The sequence below is a fragment of the Malurus melanocephalus genome, unplaced genomic scaffold (assembly GCF_030028575.1).
Source record: "Malurus melanocephalus ecotype Western Australia unplaced genomic scaffold, MMel_1.1 scaffold_161, whole genome shotgun sequence".
NCBI lineage: Eukaryota > Metazoa > Chordata > Aves > Passeriformes > Maluridae > Malurus > Malurus melanocephalus.
This window is the reverse complement of record NW_026623393.1, coordinates 1220261-1239694: the sequence shown is the minus strand read 5'-3', so window position 1 is coordinate 1239694 and position 19434 is coordinate 1220261. Positions and strand designations below refer to the sequence as shown.

The window sequence follows — 19434 nt, the reverse complement described above, 5'->3', positions numbered from 1 at the left end:
ATCCTTGTGACAAGCACAGTGACCAGTCCTTTAATCTTTCTGGGGTGCTCAGGCTCTGATCCAGGCTGTAATACTAAGGAAGTTGGAAAAGTTTCTGTACGAAAGGATTTTGTGAGCTCAGATCAGGGAAAAGAGATTTTTTTTTTTTTTTTTCCGGATGGATAATAAATATCTATTTCCTAAACTAAGTGGCTTGCAAAAGTCTGCCTTTCCACCCCTTCACACACACATCCCCCCCTCAGCTGTGCCACCACTCCCTCCGTGTATCTGTTTTGTGTTTTGCTGACTGGACTTGAAGCTGAAAGCTGTGTCTACTGGCACTCTGTTTTGCTGGGTGTTTTTGCTGTGGATACACTCTGAACTGCTGGAATACCTGCTGCTCTTGAGCATAGATAACAAGGTAATGTAAGAAAATTTTTCAAAGGAGACACACAGACATGTTGTCTCATACCTTTTCTGCTCCTCATTATTTAAAGTCTAAGAGAGAGATGTGGGGGGRAAAAAGAGCTTTTCAGAGGTCCCATGGGGCTGCAAAGACATCAGCTTGTGAATATTTCACAAGTGTATCTTTKTCCTGTAACACTGCTGTACAGTTACCTGCAGTTCAAAGGTAAGGACAACAAGGAATGCTGTATATTTCATTATTGTGCCAAGCATGGGAGCTTAAAATTTGCATTTTTAAAATCCAGTAGATTTTTTTGTTGAGGGGTTAACATTTCAGTGACAATGAGATTCATTTTAAACCTAAATATAAAATCAATTTATGCTCTCAGTGTGCTATATCTTGTCCACATCTGGTGAATCTCTAACTTATCAGCTATGGTGAAAAGTTGAAAACTTTGTTTTAAACTGCATCCAAGTGGCAAATGGCAAGGGCCCTTTATGTAGCTCTATTTTATACTTTTAGCATATATGAATTGATTGAGCTCATCATAATGTTAGCTATCAAAAAAATCTCAAATATGCAGATCTGTTGTAAACTATGCTAGAGTTGTATATTTAATTTTTTTTTTAATGGGATGGTGCAAGTCACTGTTCAGAGTATGTTTGTATATTTTCCATCTCAATTCCCTTCTCTTTTCCTTTGGACCCCTTCTACATCCCAGAAGGATTATCCTTCTTCTGTTCATCTGGCTCTGCTTTCATCAACTAGTTCTGATAGTGAAAAATTCTCAAGAACTGGATCTTTGTATACTTGCCCTCATGAAAGAGAAATGAAAACATGAGGAAGCATACACAAGGAAAAGTGCAATAATGAGCTAAATGCAAAATACAAATTGCATTTACCCATCCTGACTAGCAAACAAAACAAAACAGCATCAGCATGCCTTGGAGTGCTTTGTGAGATACAAGTCGCTAAAGACCTTGTGTTTTCACTTAGCTGATTCTGTAATAACAACTGTTGGTACTGGCAGCATTGCATCATTGTTCTTAGCAAGGAAAAGCAATTTGGCCTATTGTTTCCAGAAACAGTTTTCTCTTGTAAAAACAATATAGTTGTTTAACCTAAATATAAACACATATGATGTCAATAATTTTATATACATTACAGGCTGTTACATGGTCTCTAACAACTGTCAGTGCTAACAGATAACTTCTACATGGCTTGTTCTCCTTTTTTATTACCAAAGACACCATGGCTGCTGTTGGCTCTCTCTGCTCTCTGCAGCGAAGTGTGGCTTTTGAGAGGCACTAACTTGTCTCCACAGGCTTTGAATGCATGGTTGCTTTCTCACAGACTGGCTGCCTGCAGCTCAGTGATTTCAGGGAGTGCATAATGAGTGCACAAAGGCTTGGAATAAACTATGCACCAAAAAAGAGGGAATCATTCCCATCTGGGCTCTGAAGGGATGCTCTTATTGGTCTCTGCAAGTTGCCTTATTTTCCTTTCCTGATTCATTGTCGGTGGAACAACGATGATAATATTTCATTCTGTCACAAGTAAGATTTTGATAACAAATTAGTTGAGGAAGGACATTGAAGTGCTAGAGGGAGTCCAGAGAAGGGCAGCAAGGCTGGTGAATGATCTGGAGGTTAAGTCATAAGAGGAGCAGCTGAGGATGCTGGGAGTGTTTAGCCAGGAGAAGTCTCAGAGGTGACCTCACTCTCGACAACCCCCTAAAAGGAGACCGTAGCCAGTTGGAGGTCGCTCTCTTCTCCCAGGCAACAAGCGACAGGACGAGAGGGAATGGCCTCAAGCTGCCCCAGGAGAGGTTCAGGTTGAACATTAGAAGGAATTTATTCACAGAAGGGTGGTTAAACATTGGAGTCCGCTACTCAGGAAGGTGGTGGAGTCACTGCTCCTGGAGGTGTTTAAGGAAACTGCAGACGTGATACTTAGTGCCCTGGTCTGGTTGACATGGTGATGTTAGGTCAAGGGTTGGATGCAATGATCTCAGACGTCTTTTCCAACCTGATTGATCCTGTGATTCTGTAAAGTGAGAGCTTTATATCTCTCCAACTTAGTTGTCAGATGGAGGTTGGTGTCCTCCAGATCATCAGATTATTTGGACAGGTACATCCTGCCTTCTTGTTTTATAAAGACTACTCATGAACAAAGAGCTCAGATTTTCTTCTCATAAAGCAGAAAGGTGGTAAATGGTCTAATGACCTTTCATCATACCCACAGCATCAGTTAGAAGTCACTGAGTTGGAAGGAATCTTCCTTCTTCCCCTCTTCACTCCCTACACCATGCTTCATGTTCACCATGGACCACRGAGGTGTTGGCTGTGTCTTGGGAAGTGAAGTAGAAAATTCTTTAGCCTTTTCAAGAGGAAGCTCTGGAAAAAGAGTGGAGCCCATGAAGAGGAAATCATGGTCTTCTGTGCACAGCAGATTTATTAATTCGATTGCCTAAGAGGGAGCAGAAATTCGTAAATTTTTACAGAAGGGATTTTTAGAAAGCCTAGCTCTCTGGGATGGAAAAGAGAAGCCATATTAGGGTTAAAGCATAGATACTTGTACAAGCACTGTGACACACAGCTCCTGGCATCTCATGGTCCTTTAAATCTGGTCAGATCAGAATGGTGTTAAACATTGTCCCATTTTTGCCTTTCTGAGGTGCTGAAGGATCTTGTTTCTGAGTGTGGCTGCAGTTGCAGTGCACATCTGTGTGGCCACATCTTGCTGGCCACTTCAGGACAGGCAACACATCTGGCTCCTTAGCATGTTGACTCTGTCTGATAAAGCAATGTCAAAAGGCTCATTTCAAATGTCACCTCTGTGTTTTAGGAAGAAAATTAAGTCCCTGGGATGAACAGGGATCTGATGACATCTGCACTGATCCAGTACCGCCATTTTGCATGGTAGCTGGAGTCATGTCGTTAATGTGACCACAGGAGATGAGCCGTGTGCTGATGATGATCAAAGTGTTCCCAATGCATTGGACTGCCTTCGTACAAATGCATTGGAGGCTATTAATCATCATAATGGAATGTAATGGGACCCTGAACACGGTTACTTAGAGAGGTGAGTGAGTGCTCATGTGCTTAGGCCTCCAAGAATAAGAGCACATTGTTCTAGCAAAATTGACAGGATGGAGTATGAAATGACTCCAAAGTATGCTCATAAGACTCAGTCACACAGTTTGATCCTCTCCTCCTCCCTCCCACAGCCAACTTTTCCTCAGGTCTCTTTCCTGCATGTTATAAAAGCAACTCATAAGATGTGGTGCGAGTATCAAAAATAACAAAACTTCAACTCAGTTACTGTGATATGAAGAGCTTTGGATTTTCCTTATGGTTTCTACTTAGATTACTAAGGCTAAAATTAGCCATTAAGGAAGCGYTCCCATATTGTAACTAAAATAGTCTTGATGCATCCTGGATTAAATTGTGGGACTTTGCTGAGGGTATGAGAGGAATACCTTACAAATTCTTTAAGATACCTCATTTACATACCACAGACCAACAAGGCATGGTGGGAGTTAACATGACATTAATTCTACAGAAGAGATAGGAGTTGACTGCTTAATAGTTTCTGTTTAATTCTAGGCCACACAGCAAATGCTTCTGTGAATTATCTAGAGAGCTGTTGGGGAAGGAAAGATATTAATTGGTCTGATGCAAAGTGGGAGGGACATGTAAGAAAGGGAAAATGACAGAGGAGTACAGAAAACCACAGTTGTAACTATCTGGTTGATCTAAGCATTATTTTAAGTGTTTCATAATTGCAAAATCTTACTTTTTCGGTTGAAACATGTTTGTGAGTGCTATTGATTTTTTTTTTAGTCTTTAATTATAAACTCCTAGTTTACACTACTCTTTGTACATTGGTTCCTCGGGGAGAGTGTTGAATTGATTGGCTGAGCTCTAGGTTTTGGGGTCTGTAGTTTGGTTTTTCCTTCCTATTTTTTTTTCCTCTCACTCTTCTTTTAAGTATCTATTTTCTTTTTCTTTCTTCTTCTTCTTTTTTTACCCCTGTCTTATTTGGCTGATGTGAACAATTCAGGGATTTTGAAAACCCCTTTTCAAAAGTATCTCAATGTTATCTAGCTTTTATTTTTGCCACTTAAAAAAAAAAAGTTTTAATCTGCAGTCAATACTTTATTTGAGAATCTGAGTCTCTATCTTCCAAATTATATTGGGCCAAGTCCTCATCACTGCAAAGAGGTAATGGTTAAAAAAATTTGGCTCCATGATTAAATGAGATAAATGTTTCTATGCCTTATAGTGGAAAGGATTTGACACAGTGTCAGTGATTTAGGAGAGAAGAGATCCACAAGGTCATACAACTTATTTCCCACCCTTAGAGAGCCATTTCTAAACAAAGGAATAAATCAATAGATGAATAAAATCCTAATGTTTTCTTCAAATGAATTTTAAATGTTATAGAAACACTAAGGAACTTCCCATCACTGATAGAATATTTGTCACCACCAATATGAAATTTTCCTCCTTGATTATTAACAACTCTTCTAGTGGGGAGAAAAAGTCTTAACYTCTATTGGACACCCAGACTTCTGTGCATTTTATAAATAAGAGCAATTTTCCATCACTGCTTAAAACAGGCAGAGGTCTTTGAGCAAATATGGCCAAAAGTTTGATGCTATGTATGTTAGCAGTCTTAGTAACTGCTGTGTGTGCTGTGCTGCGTTCTATTCAGGGATCACTGTGAACAGGGGCTAGAAATACATGACAGCAGAAAACTGAAAGGAGTTCAAATGTTGAATTGTGTCAGAATAAAGATGAGGAGTAAGTTAGTTTAGTGAAATGCCTTGCAGAGAGTACCATACTTATAATTTCTTGTAGTTTCTTAGGATTGTAGATTACAGATTACTCCAGACTGTTCCTGGAGTTCTTCTGTTTTCTTTCCCGTTGTTAATCTGGAAGGACTGGGGAAAGGACGAGGGAGAAACGATCTCTCCAACAGTACCATAAACAAATCACACAGAATAATAATGCAGGCTCTTCTCAGATGCATCACCCTGCGTCCTTTGATTCTGATAGTACTATTAGCAATGTTGCCATTGCTGTGTGATTTATTTAGGGGCTGTGTGTTCCCAGTTGAGCTGTGCAGCATACGGCTTGTTATGATCTATACGAAGGGATACGGTTCAGTACCCCTGAATAGTGTAACCCTATGGAATCTGGAGGCAATGTGTTGTAACTTACATATCTTTTTCAGGGCAATTTGATTTGATTTTTACCTGATGTTTCACCTATTAAAATGAGACATTTGAAAAGGGGAGAATTTGCAGCTGCTGGCTTCTCAGAAAAGATCAACTGTTTCTGTAATTATTACAGAAGATAACAATTTAAAATAATGAAACATCCATAACATGTTTTAAGGAAGCAGCTTGTTGCTATAATTAGAACTAGAACCAAATTGCTCTGATGGCAAACACCATTTATTGAACTCCATCAATAGAGAAGCTTCAGCAAGCAAATAACACAAATGGGAAAATATCAGAAGCAAGTACATGACATGGAAAAATTAAGCTGATGAGAAAATGTTACATTTGAGCTTCTTGAGGTTCACCCTCTCAAAAAAACAGAGATACAGAGCAGCAGGCTGGTGTGCTGAGACAGGCTGATGTTTATGGCAGAGAACACTGATGGGGGAGTCTTGACACAGTCACAGATTTCAGAAGGGGCCTGAGGACAATCAGCTTCTCAGGAGTTTGTAATATGTCCTTTGTACTCTGGTACCAACACAAAGTGAAAATTCATCTCCCATCCCTCTGTGTCATTCGTTATTGTTTCAGTCTGTCCCAGAGATTGACGACAACTGGCCTGCCCTGCCTGTTGAGATTTCTTCCAAGATTTGCTCTTGTGTGCATCTGCAAACATTGGCTATTTACCATGTGGAAGCCTCATGTGTAGATCTGTGTCTTGGCCCAAATCTGTCCTTTTGTTTCTGATGCATTTGAGCTGTTGACTGATTATTTATCAAATCTTTATTCCAATGATGAAGTCTGAAAATGGTTTCTACAGAGCCTTCGGGTCTCAGTTCTGGTTTACTTTTCCCTGGGCTTTGCTTTCTTGTGCTGTGTTGTGTAGTAGAAGACATGAGAGAGAGAAGTGTGACTGCTCTGCCGTTCCAATCTGCAAAATCTGTGCTTATTCTGGCATTGAATCTTTGTTTCACTGGACAAGAAATAAATGAGCRTAGAAGTGAAATAAAGTTTGGTCCTGTGACCGTGATGGAGAAGTGTCACTGCCTAAGAATTATTGGACTAAAAGAAGTCCTCAGCAATTTCTGGAGGAGAAAAACAACATGAAAAATAAACTAAACTAAACATAAATATGTTTATGGCTTCACTTTGAATAGTGTGTGCAGTTTTGGTTACCTTGATATGAGAAAGACATTAAACTACTGGAGAGTGTCCAAAGGAGGGCAATGAAGAGGGTGAAGGGCCTGCAGGCAAAGCCGTGTGAGGAGTGACTGAGGTCACTTGGTCTCGCCAGCCTGGAGGAGGCTGAGGGGAGACCCCATTGCAGTTAGAGCTTCCTCAGGAGGGGCAGGCACTGATCTCTCTTCTGTGGTGACAGAAGGCCATTCTGAGGGAATGGCCTGAAGTTGTGTCAGGGGAGGTTTATTYGGATATTAGAAAATGGTTCTTCCCCCATGGTAAGCTTGACTCTAGAAAAGCCTCCCCAGAATTCTGTGATTCTATGTTCTTTGTTGTCTGCTAATTAAGRACAAGCCCCTAGTCTTAGGATGATGAGAAAGCTTTAGCATTTTATTCTGGAGCATCCTAGACTGTATTGCAACTGGGAGGCTGAGCAACTTCTCGCTTCTCTCATGCCATGGGAGGCCTAGGCAGTAGTCAGTGTGAGCAGGATGGAGAGACCTTGGTTCCTTAGCATTCCCCTCCTCTGATAAGGTAGATCTAACCCTCAGCAGCTATAGAATGCCTACAGAACCCGGGAAAATATGCTGCATTCACCAATAGTGAAAAGGTGCTCCAGTGGATTATACTGAAGGCTTGGCTGAAAGGAATTGCTTCATTGCAAATTTGGAGTAGCAGAAGGATTTTATTTATTAATTCCTTCATGTGATTTAAAAATAGTTTTAAGCCTCATGTCTGCTTTGGGCTAGAACATTGCAGCCAATACAGAGAGTTCATTATTGGTAGGCATTTGCTTGTATTTACAAGAGCATACGTGCACTACTGCTACTGAAGAGAAATGCTTGATTTGGTTATAGCAGATTACTTCTATAATGCTTTTCCTTTTTAAACCATGTTTTCCAGGTACAGGTAAAGATCTTCAAAAGCTGAAAGGTACTAACATAATTTTTTTAATGAAAATGTAGCATGTTTTTGCAATTTTGCTGTAAGTTTCAATTTTTCCTTGAGCACTTTGGCAGCTGATATAATGGGACSCTGTTCAAAATAAAGCAGTGCCATTCCTAGAGCTCCATCCTGCTGGGTGATGCTGAGTCTGCAGGAGTGAAGACTGAAAACCCGTGATCACTGAGAAAGAGCAAGGTGCTTAAACCACAGGGCAGAGCAAACATATTGCAACACCTGCAGGGAAACAAACTAAACAGGTGTAAAGGTCATCTTTGAAACAGCTTTCCATCTTCCTAGAGTGCAGGATAATAATTGATCATATGATAAACTTATCTGACTTCCGTTATTTTTCATACTAAACAATTTTTGAAGTAAAGTGGTACCTGTACCTTAATTCCTCCTACTCCATCCAGATATTTGCTCACTAAATGGCCCTTGTCATTATGGTATCCAAATGCCTCTTGCACACTAATGAATTGCATCCATAAGATCTCCAGTGAGAATAGAGCAATATTAGCCCCATTTCTACAAATGGGAAAAAAGGCAAAGTGATCCTCTTGTCTGTTCTCTGAGTGGATCTCAAAGGAATAACAAAAAACTTTCGAATTAAGCTTCACACCTAGACAGGATCTCAGAAGGGAGTGCTGTCACAACCATTTCTCTAAAGGACAAATAGCCCTCATTGTGCATAGGGTAGAAAGACTTTTTTKAGGTTATACTGAAAATCTGTGATTGAAGACAGAATTGAACCATGGTCTCATGAGTACTGTATTCAGTGAGGTTATCTTTCCTTTTATAATTTCTATGTAACAGTTGTTTAGCCAATAACATGATTTTCTTTTTTCTTTCCCCCTGTTGTTTTTATTTTTGAATGCATTTCATGCTCCAGGTTCATTGTAGGTCAAGAAAGTCTAACATATATTTATAAAKCCAGGCAATATATAATGATCCTGGAGACAATATTGTTGTCCATGATGTATGAAGCAGAAAAAAGAGAGTTTGATTTTCATAAGCTCTAATGACCCTCCTGGGCAGTTGGAAATGCACATTGTTTGAGATAATCAGACAAACTGATTCCATTATAAAAAGATGTATTGTTTCTATTTTATGTTTTCACAAGCATTTTATCTAATTATTGCTGACATTTCTAACCATATTGTGAAGTTTTCAGGAGGAAAAGAATGAGTTTATCTCCATTAAAACTAGAAACAAACTGATGCTAACTGCTTTTATAAACTGAAAACACTAAAATAAAATAAAATGCATTAGAGCAATTAGGAAGAATTACAGCAAAGTCTGTCTTGACTGCATTTTCCTTGTGGAAAAAAAAAAAAAAAAGAAAAAGTATATTAAAGATTACCATCCAACAGCGTGAGTCTGTTGTTCTTAAAAAGCACCCTGAATGTTTTTCATTAAGTTATCTGGCACAGGAAATCTGCTGCTGTTTAACCCTTTCGTATTCCTGGTGGTGAAACACATTTAAATGCTGAAATATGCATGCAGATAGATGAAGCACAATCACTTAACCTTCCACTAATATTGCTATTCCAAGTTATTTTAGATAGATAGATAGATAGATAGATAGATAGATAGATAGATAGATAGATAGATAGATAGATAGATAGACAGATAGATACAGAGTGGACAGATATATATATAGATAGATATACATATAGATAGAGATATAGATGATATAGATATAGATGATATAGATATAGATGTAGATGTAGATGTAGATGTAGATGTAGATGTAGATGTAGATGTAGATGTAGATGTAGATAGATATAGATATGAACTACTTCACTACTTTTTGGACTAAAATTCCATACAGAGTTTATCAGCACTGCAATGCTGTACTTTGTTTATAGTGGATGGAGTTTGAAGTCAGCAGTATGGTATTTTCCAGGTCAGATACAATGATCCTTTTCTGAAGTAAAAGATGATTAAATACTTACTTATTGGCTAATCAGCAAAGTATTGGAAAATCCCACAGAGTTGGTAAATATGTTGAGAGCTTGYTTGCAATGGTGTTATATCAGGGAAGGGCACTGTTACTCATTTGTATTACTTGGAGAGGAATTTCCAAGCCCCAGAGAAAACCCACGTTCCCTCCAGTGCTGGAGCCCTTCTATCTCACCAGTCTCCACTGGTTTGTGAGAAAATGTGGTGCTCTCACTAGCTCAGAAAGGCACCTTCTGCTACTGTGGCTTCAAAAATAAACAAATAAGTAAATAATCACAGGCTGATCTGCTCTGAAGTTGTCAAAGACATATGAAATTATGTCCTCAGATATTTCTGGTTGTTTGTGCAATCTGATCCCTAATCATCTCTGGAGATTAGATCTTATGAAAGTATGATTTCCAAATAATGATTTTTCCTAGGTTTTCTACAATTTTTTTTCTAGCAGCAAATTTGCTAGCACTATTTGATTTAAGTACAATGTGCTGCCTGCTGCAAAGTAAATGCCACCATTCTGACTGGGGAAAATCTGGAATATCTATTCTAATAGATAACTAATCACTGTTCTTGATGTTAGTTGTAAAGCTGCCCATCTCCTTCTAAAAGCCCCTGAGTTTGTTTTTCTAAAATATTTTATGGTGYCTCTATTCAAATCCAGCAACAGGAAAAGGAGATAATATATGTGTCTTGAGTGCTGTCCCATGTACTTATAAATCATGKGACACTTCTGCATATCTGGGTTACACAGGATTCACCACACTGTGAGTTAACATCGCTGAAAAGATGCTAGTCTGATTAAAAATCAAAATCCAGAAATCCAGTTGTTTCTGTTTGGGATTTTGTTTGTTTGGTCGGTTGTTTTGGGGTTTGTAGTTGTTTTTTTTTTTGTTGTTTGTTTGTTTTTTGGTTTTGGTTTGGTTTGGTTTGGTTTGGTTTTTTTATTTTTTTTTTTTCTTTTAACAATGGTAGTTCTTGGATAGTGTGTCAAGTTCCTCCATGAAGTGGCTGAAGAGGATAATTCCATTAGAAGTCCCGACAGATAATTTTTTCAAGATATAACTGTGGATGACAGTACTACAAATTAAWTTTTTTTCATTGGAGAAAATAAAAAAGATTTCATATTATCATTTTTGAATAGAAATTGTAGAAAAAATGTTTTAAAATTTTACAATATTTTTCAGTATTTTGAATTATTTTCTTGATTTATGACCAAATTATATGCAAATCCACTGCCTTATACTTTGAGATGTAGGTTTTTTTGTTTTCATTTGAATAAGAAGACATCGTAAATGAGGCTTGATTACTGGGAATGTTACTGATTTTTTTTTCCCTGCATGCGTCCAGAATTATATTAGAAAAGACCCCAAACCTAGAGTTGAAAAAAAAGAGTAGAAGAATGTAAAATTACAAAAGTAGAAGGCTAATATTTTGTTCCATGTTTTTGTTTTCTGCCTCAGGAAATGCACTGTGTATGAAGCATAAAAAAAAATAGAAAAAAGATTGTTTCTTTGAGGACAGCAGACAACACAATTTTTGTAAATATAATATTTATAGGATCTTGCAATTAATTTACAAAAATTTTACATCAAAAATGTATGCTGATGATTTTACTCTTTAGGGACAACAATTGTCTCCTCAGTCATGTTTTCATACACTAAAGGCAATTATTGTTGCTTCTAGCTGTAATAAAAAAATAACCGAAACAGATAGAAGTGTCTTGGTAGAAATTGAGCTGAAACTCCCACTGTGGAAATAATCAGAAAATTAAAAGCTCTGCAATCTTGCAAATAACATTGCAACTTAATATTATTGGAACATAACATTATTATCTCTTTTTATAGGGAAAACAAACATAAATATATTTTCAAACAACACTGATGCTACGGTTTTGCTATTTCAGCTAACAGAGAAGGAAAAAAACAAGAGAAAAACAATAACTTTTCCAGTTGCATGTCAAACAACCAACTGGGAATTTGTGAGAAATGATCAACAGCGGCAGGATTGTATTTCTGGTACTGTTAGATCAGCATCTTCATGCAACCCAGTATTTAAACACCTAAGAGACATGGCTCATCTTGCCATCTCATGGGCTCTAAACTGAATTTTGTCATGTGTAAGTGACTTACTCTCCTATTAACTACTGCTAGTTTCCCAATTTGAGCAGTACAGTTGAAAGTTCCAAACAAGGAAGGCACCAAATAACTTAGGGTTCCATCTTTGTTTTGGTATTTAATAATCTCATTTAATAATGCCATTTGGACTGGCCTTCAACACTTCCAGGGATAGGACATTCACAGCGTCTCTGGGAAACTCGTGCTGGAGCTTCACCACTCTCATAGTGAGGGATTCCTTTCTTATATCCAGCCTAAATCTATCCTCTGATGGTTCAAAGCCATTTCCTCTTGTCCTATCCTGGCATGACCTTGTGAAAATCCCTAGTAATAATCTTGTGTGACTGATGAGCTTCTGTCTGTGCTTTACTCTAAAGTAAAGAGAAATTTACATTACCAGAACTTTTCTTTCGTAAGAATAGATCTACTTTTGGGTCTATTTATGCATTCATGCATTCAAAAGTGTCTCATCAGCCACAATGGGTAGACTCCTGATCACCTGGGTGTATGAAAGAGAAAAGTCATAGAGCATCTCCAGATCTGCAGCTGTGCCATATTTAGTAACTGCTCAAAACACTGGGACAAAGTTGCACCCCTTTTATGAYGGTACCACACAACAAATTTGAGATTTGAGCCTGAAAGAAAAATTACACAGGCTGTAGCCTTTGTAGATGCTGTTTACYACTTAATGCCAACAATAATCTCATCCTACAAATGAGTGACAAATGTCATTTGTTACACCTATATCCCTATGTGGTGAGTGGTTTTAAAGGAAATCATAAATCTGCTTCTCTTCAGCAACATACAAACTTTAGGATAAGAATGATGTTAACAAATCTGGAAGGCAATTAGAACYAAACTAAAGCTCCATCTGACCCTCAAATGGAAGCCATTTTTCTTTGATGTTTCATGTGTAGTGCAATAAAAACACCTCAAGATCTGCAGTGAGTTTTTTCAAAGGATGATCCACAGGTGTGGATATTCCTACATGTATAAAATAACATTTGAGATCTCTCTGACTCAAAGGGACATGCCATATTTTTGTGTTTGCCCTCTGTAACCCAAACACAGAGTTGCCTACACATAAATATCCACATGAACACATGCACACAGAAATATGTACGTACATTTTATGTTGGTTTTAGGGGTTATTTTAAAGGTTTCTACTGAAACAAATCAGGACAGAAGCTATGCAGGTAAGATAATGAAAGAAAAAATAAACCGTGTGGGTGTGATATTAAGCTACATCACTGAAACACTACATCAAAGTGTTTAGACTGTGCTGGGGTAGTGGCAGATCTACTGCCRACCTTCAGCTGAAGCATAGTGCCTGGCTGCACACATACTTCCATTCTGAGTTCCTGATGGCTGGATGTGCTTCACCTCAGGGAGGGAAAATTGTGCCCATGTGGTATTTTATGCCATTTTACAGAGGTGTAACTTCTAGCACAAGGGTGRTAATTGCTAATCTGGTTGTTAGTGATCACAGGGACGTTTTCCAAGGATTAAAATTGCACAGAAATCTCTCCTATGTTCACTGCCCCTTGTCCCTAGAGGAACATCTACATTTCCTGAAAAATATTTTGGGKGGAATCAAGGAAAATTTGGTCTAAAATGAAAACACAGAATTTTGAAGAATTTTAATACTCAGGGAGGTGTCTTACATGAGGAAAGTTTAAACAAAAATCAGCAGTGTAAATCTACACCTACTGCTTCTGGAGTGGGAGGAACTGGATTTGAGAGGAATGTAAGAATGTAGGTGAAAGAAAATATACAGATGGAGTGCTGCTGAGACACCAAGGAGAGAGTGAGGAAACAGAAAATCAGGTGCAAGTAATGAATGACAGAAATATAATCCTGTCACCTTTGTCTGGACATCAACATTTTTGAAGGATGTCCAAACCTACTCCGAAAGCAAAGTCGGTTTGGGAAAGGAAAGGACTATCTTCTATTCCAGGTTTAATTTCCCAGTAACTGGCAATACCTACAGGCATCACTATCTAAAATCTGACAGCATCTAGCGTCTAAATATGATAGATAAGAGCCTGGCAGACAGGCAGGGGACTCCCTCCCTCTGTTTATTCATGTGAAATTGGGAGGAGAGAAAAACCTCTACAGGATTTCTTTCAGCTCCACCCCTGTCAAAAGCTGAAACTAATGAGCTGGAAATAGGAAATGTGCAAAATAACTGACACTTCCCTATCTGAACTGCATTCCTTAAGAGTTGTTTTTTTATTACTAGATAAATGCTTTGACATGTGTATTTGTGTGAAGTCTGAATGTGATTTAGATACCAACTACCTGCTGAGCTAAGAATATTTGCCTTGTACTTAAACCAATAYGTTTATTTAAGAGATCTTTAAGTTTTAAAATGCCCTTGGCTTCCAGCTCCACAAAAGGGTAACCTTTGTATGTGGAATGCATTGTGCACTCCATTTGTTATTAATATAAAGTAATATTTTCCTTTTGCTCTGCTTGATTSTTTTCTTTAAGAGTCCTTTTGCTGCAGCAGACTTGTGAAAATATGCATTTATATGTTTGGAAAAGGATAGAACAGGCTGAATCTCAGAGCTTCTGCTTAGAGATGATGTCCACCAATCTTGCTTAAATAGCAAACAAAGAGTCTTTGTTGCTCTTGCAGCAAAGTATTTTGAGAGGTAGGACAATTCTTTTGTTCTGTGTTTTTGTGCATAGCACGATGAGTTTAGAAGTTGTGGATGTTACTTTGATATAAAGAATAAATGGCACTTTCAATGTGTAGACAAAGCAATTTAATTCAACATTTTTATGTAAAAAGGCCTCATAACTGAGGTCTGTATTTTCATGGGCTCTCCACTCCTTGGTTATTTATATTTAATGCAGGAATGGCTTTGCTCAAGTAAAGGTCTTCCCAAAAATCAGTGAAATATTTGTGAAAAATATACACAAATATACACAAAATATATTTGGAGCCTTGGCTCCAAATACAAAACCTAGTTATTTGAGAATCAAAAAATAAAGTTCTATTTTCAGGTCTTCTGATCAGGAAATGTTTGGAAAGCTGGCAGCATTTAGAAGGCATGGTCATGACTTGAAATTTCCAGCCAAAATCAGGACACCTTTTTCAAGAAAATTAATCTTGGAAATAAAACCATCAATATAATGCAGAATAATCTCTTCTAGAATTAAGTCCTCTGAATCCAAATGTATATAACAGGATATTTGGGTTCCTGAAAGCAACACCACTGACACATTTGCTTGAAAGATTTCTCTTAATATGTAGGAGAGTCCAGCAATCGGCAGTGCAAAGTTTTGAGGGCAATCACTCTTTAATTTGAACCCACATTCAGTTAGGTGGATCGGAATTACTCACATCCTTTCAGGCAGTTAGACATAGGGTTAAGTTTTTGTGCTTCTTCCCCTATCCTACCTCTGTCCTGGCCAAGAAAATTAATAAATCCTTGGGCTTTCTAATGAACACAACCCAAACTGTCAAAACAAGTTGCTGGTGTTAAGGCTCCAGACAGGAAGCTCTAAGCACCAGATCCACAGCAAAACAGGTGCACCTTTTGGAAAACACATGGAATTTGGATTTGGGATGCATCCTTGTGGGCAAGCCATGCTCCAACCTTGGGGTGACAGAAAGGAGCGTGGCATTGAGCAGGATCTTTGTGCCGAGGACACAATGGCATTCACAGCTGAGCTGAATCAGATTGAAAGGGAGCTGTCAAGTGCTSTGTGTGCCATAATTAACCTTTTCCAGGTTTCCTTCCCATCTTTTAACCAAGTCCCCTCACAGGCTATTATGCCCTACAGCTTGTAATGATTTAAAGCTGTGATGATGGAGCACTGACCTCTCCACTCTGCTTGGATCTGACCCATAATATTTTGAGTAGTGGAGATCTGAACATTTGCTAATATTTTCATACGTTTGTGAGAAGTAAAAAAAAAAAGAAAAACTCTCTTGTCTTGTCTGTTACATATTTCTACAACAATGAATGTTAAATTATATTTATTGGGATGGGGGTGGGCTTCCAGGGTTCATTTTTAATATTATGGCTAGTATAATAATTCCTTTAAACTGTTCCCTGGTGGTGAAATAATGAAAAGTAACTGAAAAGGGCTGCAAGTGCAACTTCTGAATGAAGAATTATTTTAAAGTATTCCTCTCCTTGTGATAGCTTCAAATATTTGTATAATAGAATTTGTTGCCCTGTCTAGAGATATAAATTTTAAACTTAGCTTAGCACTATCCCTGAATAGGAGCCCTTAGGCTTTATGTACGGAGACAACAGAGACGGAATAATATTGAGCAGGACATTAGTAAGAGATACTCATTGTAAAGCAAATATCTCACCATTCTTCATTTATCTGAATCCATAAACTGATTAAAGAGGTTCTTTTAAAAGATGTCATATAGTGTGATAAAAAATTCAGATGGGATGAGAGTCAGTTTTGGGGCTTTTTCCATCTTAAATTTCATAAAGGAAAAGGAAATCGACAATCKGGATGACATGGCAAGGTCCTTAAACACATACATTGTAAGCCACTAATYCCAGTGAGACAAAACATAGAGCAGRCTGAACTGACTCACTGAATCGTACCTAGAAAGCTCAAACCATTTAAAAACTTAGGGTGTGCACAGAAAGTACACTATAAAAAAGTAATTCAAAGTGAATAGAAATGTTAATCTGTCAATTCGGGTTTTACTGTTGTTTATAATGTAATAGTTAATAAAACTTGAGTAAAAAATCAGCAATTGTCTATTAAAGTCTTGAAATTCACACAATTTTTTTTTTACCAAAGCMATCGCTGCTGTTGTATAATAAACCCCATTATTTTTTGTAACAATTCCTTTCTCTTAAGCCTTTTCTTTAAGGCAAGTTCAGAAAAACAGTGCCATAATCACCTCACTTCACTTTTAAAACCCCTTCCCTGAATTCTTTTACCACTACATCAAATAAAACTACCAGTTCTCTTCCTGAGCTTGAGCGCACACTGAACTCCACATATGTGAGTAATCACGCACACAGGGCCATTCACATCCACATGGTTTTGCACGTCTGGGGTGTGAGCTATTCATTAGCTCGTGACCTCACTTCATGGCTCACCCTGAACTATTCCCCAGCCTTCCTTTTGGTTCCTCGTGTGCAGGCTGTCCACCCAGAATTAGCTGGGAAAAGAAGYACTGCTATAAAATTCTTCCTTTGAACCCACTCCTAACACAATCCCTGTATGAAACTGCCAGTTAATAATGTCTAAATAAATGGCCAGGAGGAATTCGGGGATGAAGTCTTAGTTCCACTTAATTTACCATGGCATCCACATCACTGTCACAAAGATTTTCTTCTTGGTCTTACTGTCTTGTGCATGTGTACTTTAACTCCTCCACTCTCCCTCAACCCCTCAGTATTACGGCTTTTCTTATTAATTGTTTTTACACTCCTCTTATATCTAGATGCATTCAGCATGGCTGAAAACTACTGTAGTAGGCCCTTTCATGTCTTCCCCTTTCCCTGATGGAATTAATCATAAATAGCTATTTCAGGGAATATTTTCTCTAAGAAATGCACATGTCTAAGTATAGCTTTGTGGCTTTTGATAAAGGACATTGCTGTGAGCTGTAAAGTCTTCACGAAATCAGGAGGGCTGACAGCAAAGTCCTTTGTTTTATTGCAAATATCTAAGACCACATAACTGATATATGGCTGGCTTCACATATGGCTTGTCTTTCTTGCCAAGTCTACTGGAAGACAAGAAGACGGATCCAAGAGTTATTTTTTGCATGTGCTTGGAAGTCCTGATTGCAGATTCCTCCTACAGCGAGGGGACACTATTTCAGTATCAGTTTTATCGCATTATGTGGAGATATTGTTAACCCTGTATGCCTTGGCACACTTAAAAACAATGGTAGTATTAATAGAGGGAAAAAAAGAGCCAAGTCAAACAGTCAAAAGTACTTATTCAGTTTTTAATGTTGCAGGCAAAGCTTCCATTCACTAAAAAGRGACTGAGATTCCACTGCAGTCCCTGAAGAGCAGTTAAAATGACAACTTAGTTTGATAATGCTCTCTTTAAACTGTATATGTTACACTCTTCTGTGCTTTGCCTTCCCCCTAAACTTCATGAGTACCCCTTCTGGGTCAGCCCAGTAGTGAAACACCAGGCGATGAGGAAGGTCTGATGAACATTAATTCCCACCGACAGCTCACGTTCTGAGTATGGGAGCACTGCTTACATTGTTCTAAGAAGAGCTTTTCTGTATTAGCTGCACTGCAATAGCTGCTCCCTAGTTCTCCATACCTGTACTGCATTGATGGCAATTTGGGAAACAAAGCAATTCTGTCATGTTCTGGGATTTTTCTTCTGAATTTCATTAGTTTCATTTTCATTTTTTGTTCTACTGAATCTGCATTGCTGAGTGAGTCTTGTTAATATAATCTATATAGCAATTGCTTTGAGGTTGTCATGCTAAAGTGTGAGGTGTGAGAAAGAAAAAGATCTATGATCCAACAAATAATACAGAAATGTAAAACAAAAAAGAGTCAAAATAATAATAACTTGTTTCTTCCAGTCAGACACCAATTTTGTGCATTTGTATCCTTTTGTCTTACTTCTCTATGAATATGAGACAGGCTGAGAAAGACTTGATTAGACTTCTGAAAAGTTTTTCTTGRGCTGCTGGACATTTCTCTGATGAGAGCTCCTTAGCAAGTTTTTAAGTCATTTGAATGTTTCAGTTATGTCCAGAGTTCCTAATATGCTGAGTAKCCTTCTTAGGTCCCATCTATCTGAATGGCTGTCCAGATGAATGCATACAATGTACATTTTTTGTGTCCTTTCACTGATGAAAAAGAGATCTGTCTTATGACACAGAGGATTACTTCCAGTTCCCAGAAGTTTTCTACTCTAGTTACTGTGATTCTGAAGAAAGGGACACAGAAGGCACATTGCGAAGGGGTCATTTGCTATTGGTTTTGTACCAACACAGAATAGGAAAACTCTCAGAAATGCATGACAATTATGAACAGTGCTTGTTTGCCTRTCTGGGGATGGACAGCATCAAAAGCTTTTATGATCATGTGTTTGAAGTCACACATAATTCGGGTTTYTGCTTTCATAAAGAGCACTATACCACAGACAAGGCTCCTGTAATGCAACCCAGAGGCTTCATCCCTGTGACTGGTGCAAAAGGCCACTATATCAGTGGCAGAGCYGGAAGCAGAAATCCAGAGACCAAAATGCCTTTCATCAAATTTAAGCACAGAATTGTAAAAGAAAAGAGGGATTTATTTTATTCTTTTTGATGGAGAAAATTATAAGGGGCAAGAGACTCACACAGAAGAAGAAATGGAGGGATAGTGAAGCTGACACTAACCACTATCACATGTGAACAGGAGCAGCAGGAAACGCAGAAGACACTTAATGTCAACTGCTGTGGAAAAATAAAATTACAGCCACTCTCAAAGAGRAGGATGTACAGTTATACTTGGCAACTGCTGTGAGAATTGCTAATATGTGTAGCTGGCTGAGTCAAGAATGAACCATCTTGTTGGCACCTTTTCTGTCAGGGAAGGCAACAGAAGCCAATATAAGATGGATTAAGGGTACTTAAAATACAAAAAAAAATCCTAAACCAACAAGAA

At 38.1% G+C, this 19434-nt stretch overlaps 1 long non-coding RNA gene across 3 annotated transcripts in view; it reads left to right on the top strand.

Annotated features, from left to right (window-relative positions):
- The first annotated feature begins 273 nt into the window (after nt 1-273).
- Nucleotides 274-19434, top strand: part of LOC130576912 (uncharacterized) — a 45320-nt gene continuing 26159 nt past the window's right edge. For all 3 annotated transcript variants that reach the window (XR_008965721.1, XR_008965720.1, XR_008965722.1), the window contains exon 1: nt 274-400. This is a non-coding gene — a long non-coding RNA (uncharacterized LOC130576912). The remainder of the gene's footprint in view (nt 401-19434) is intronic.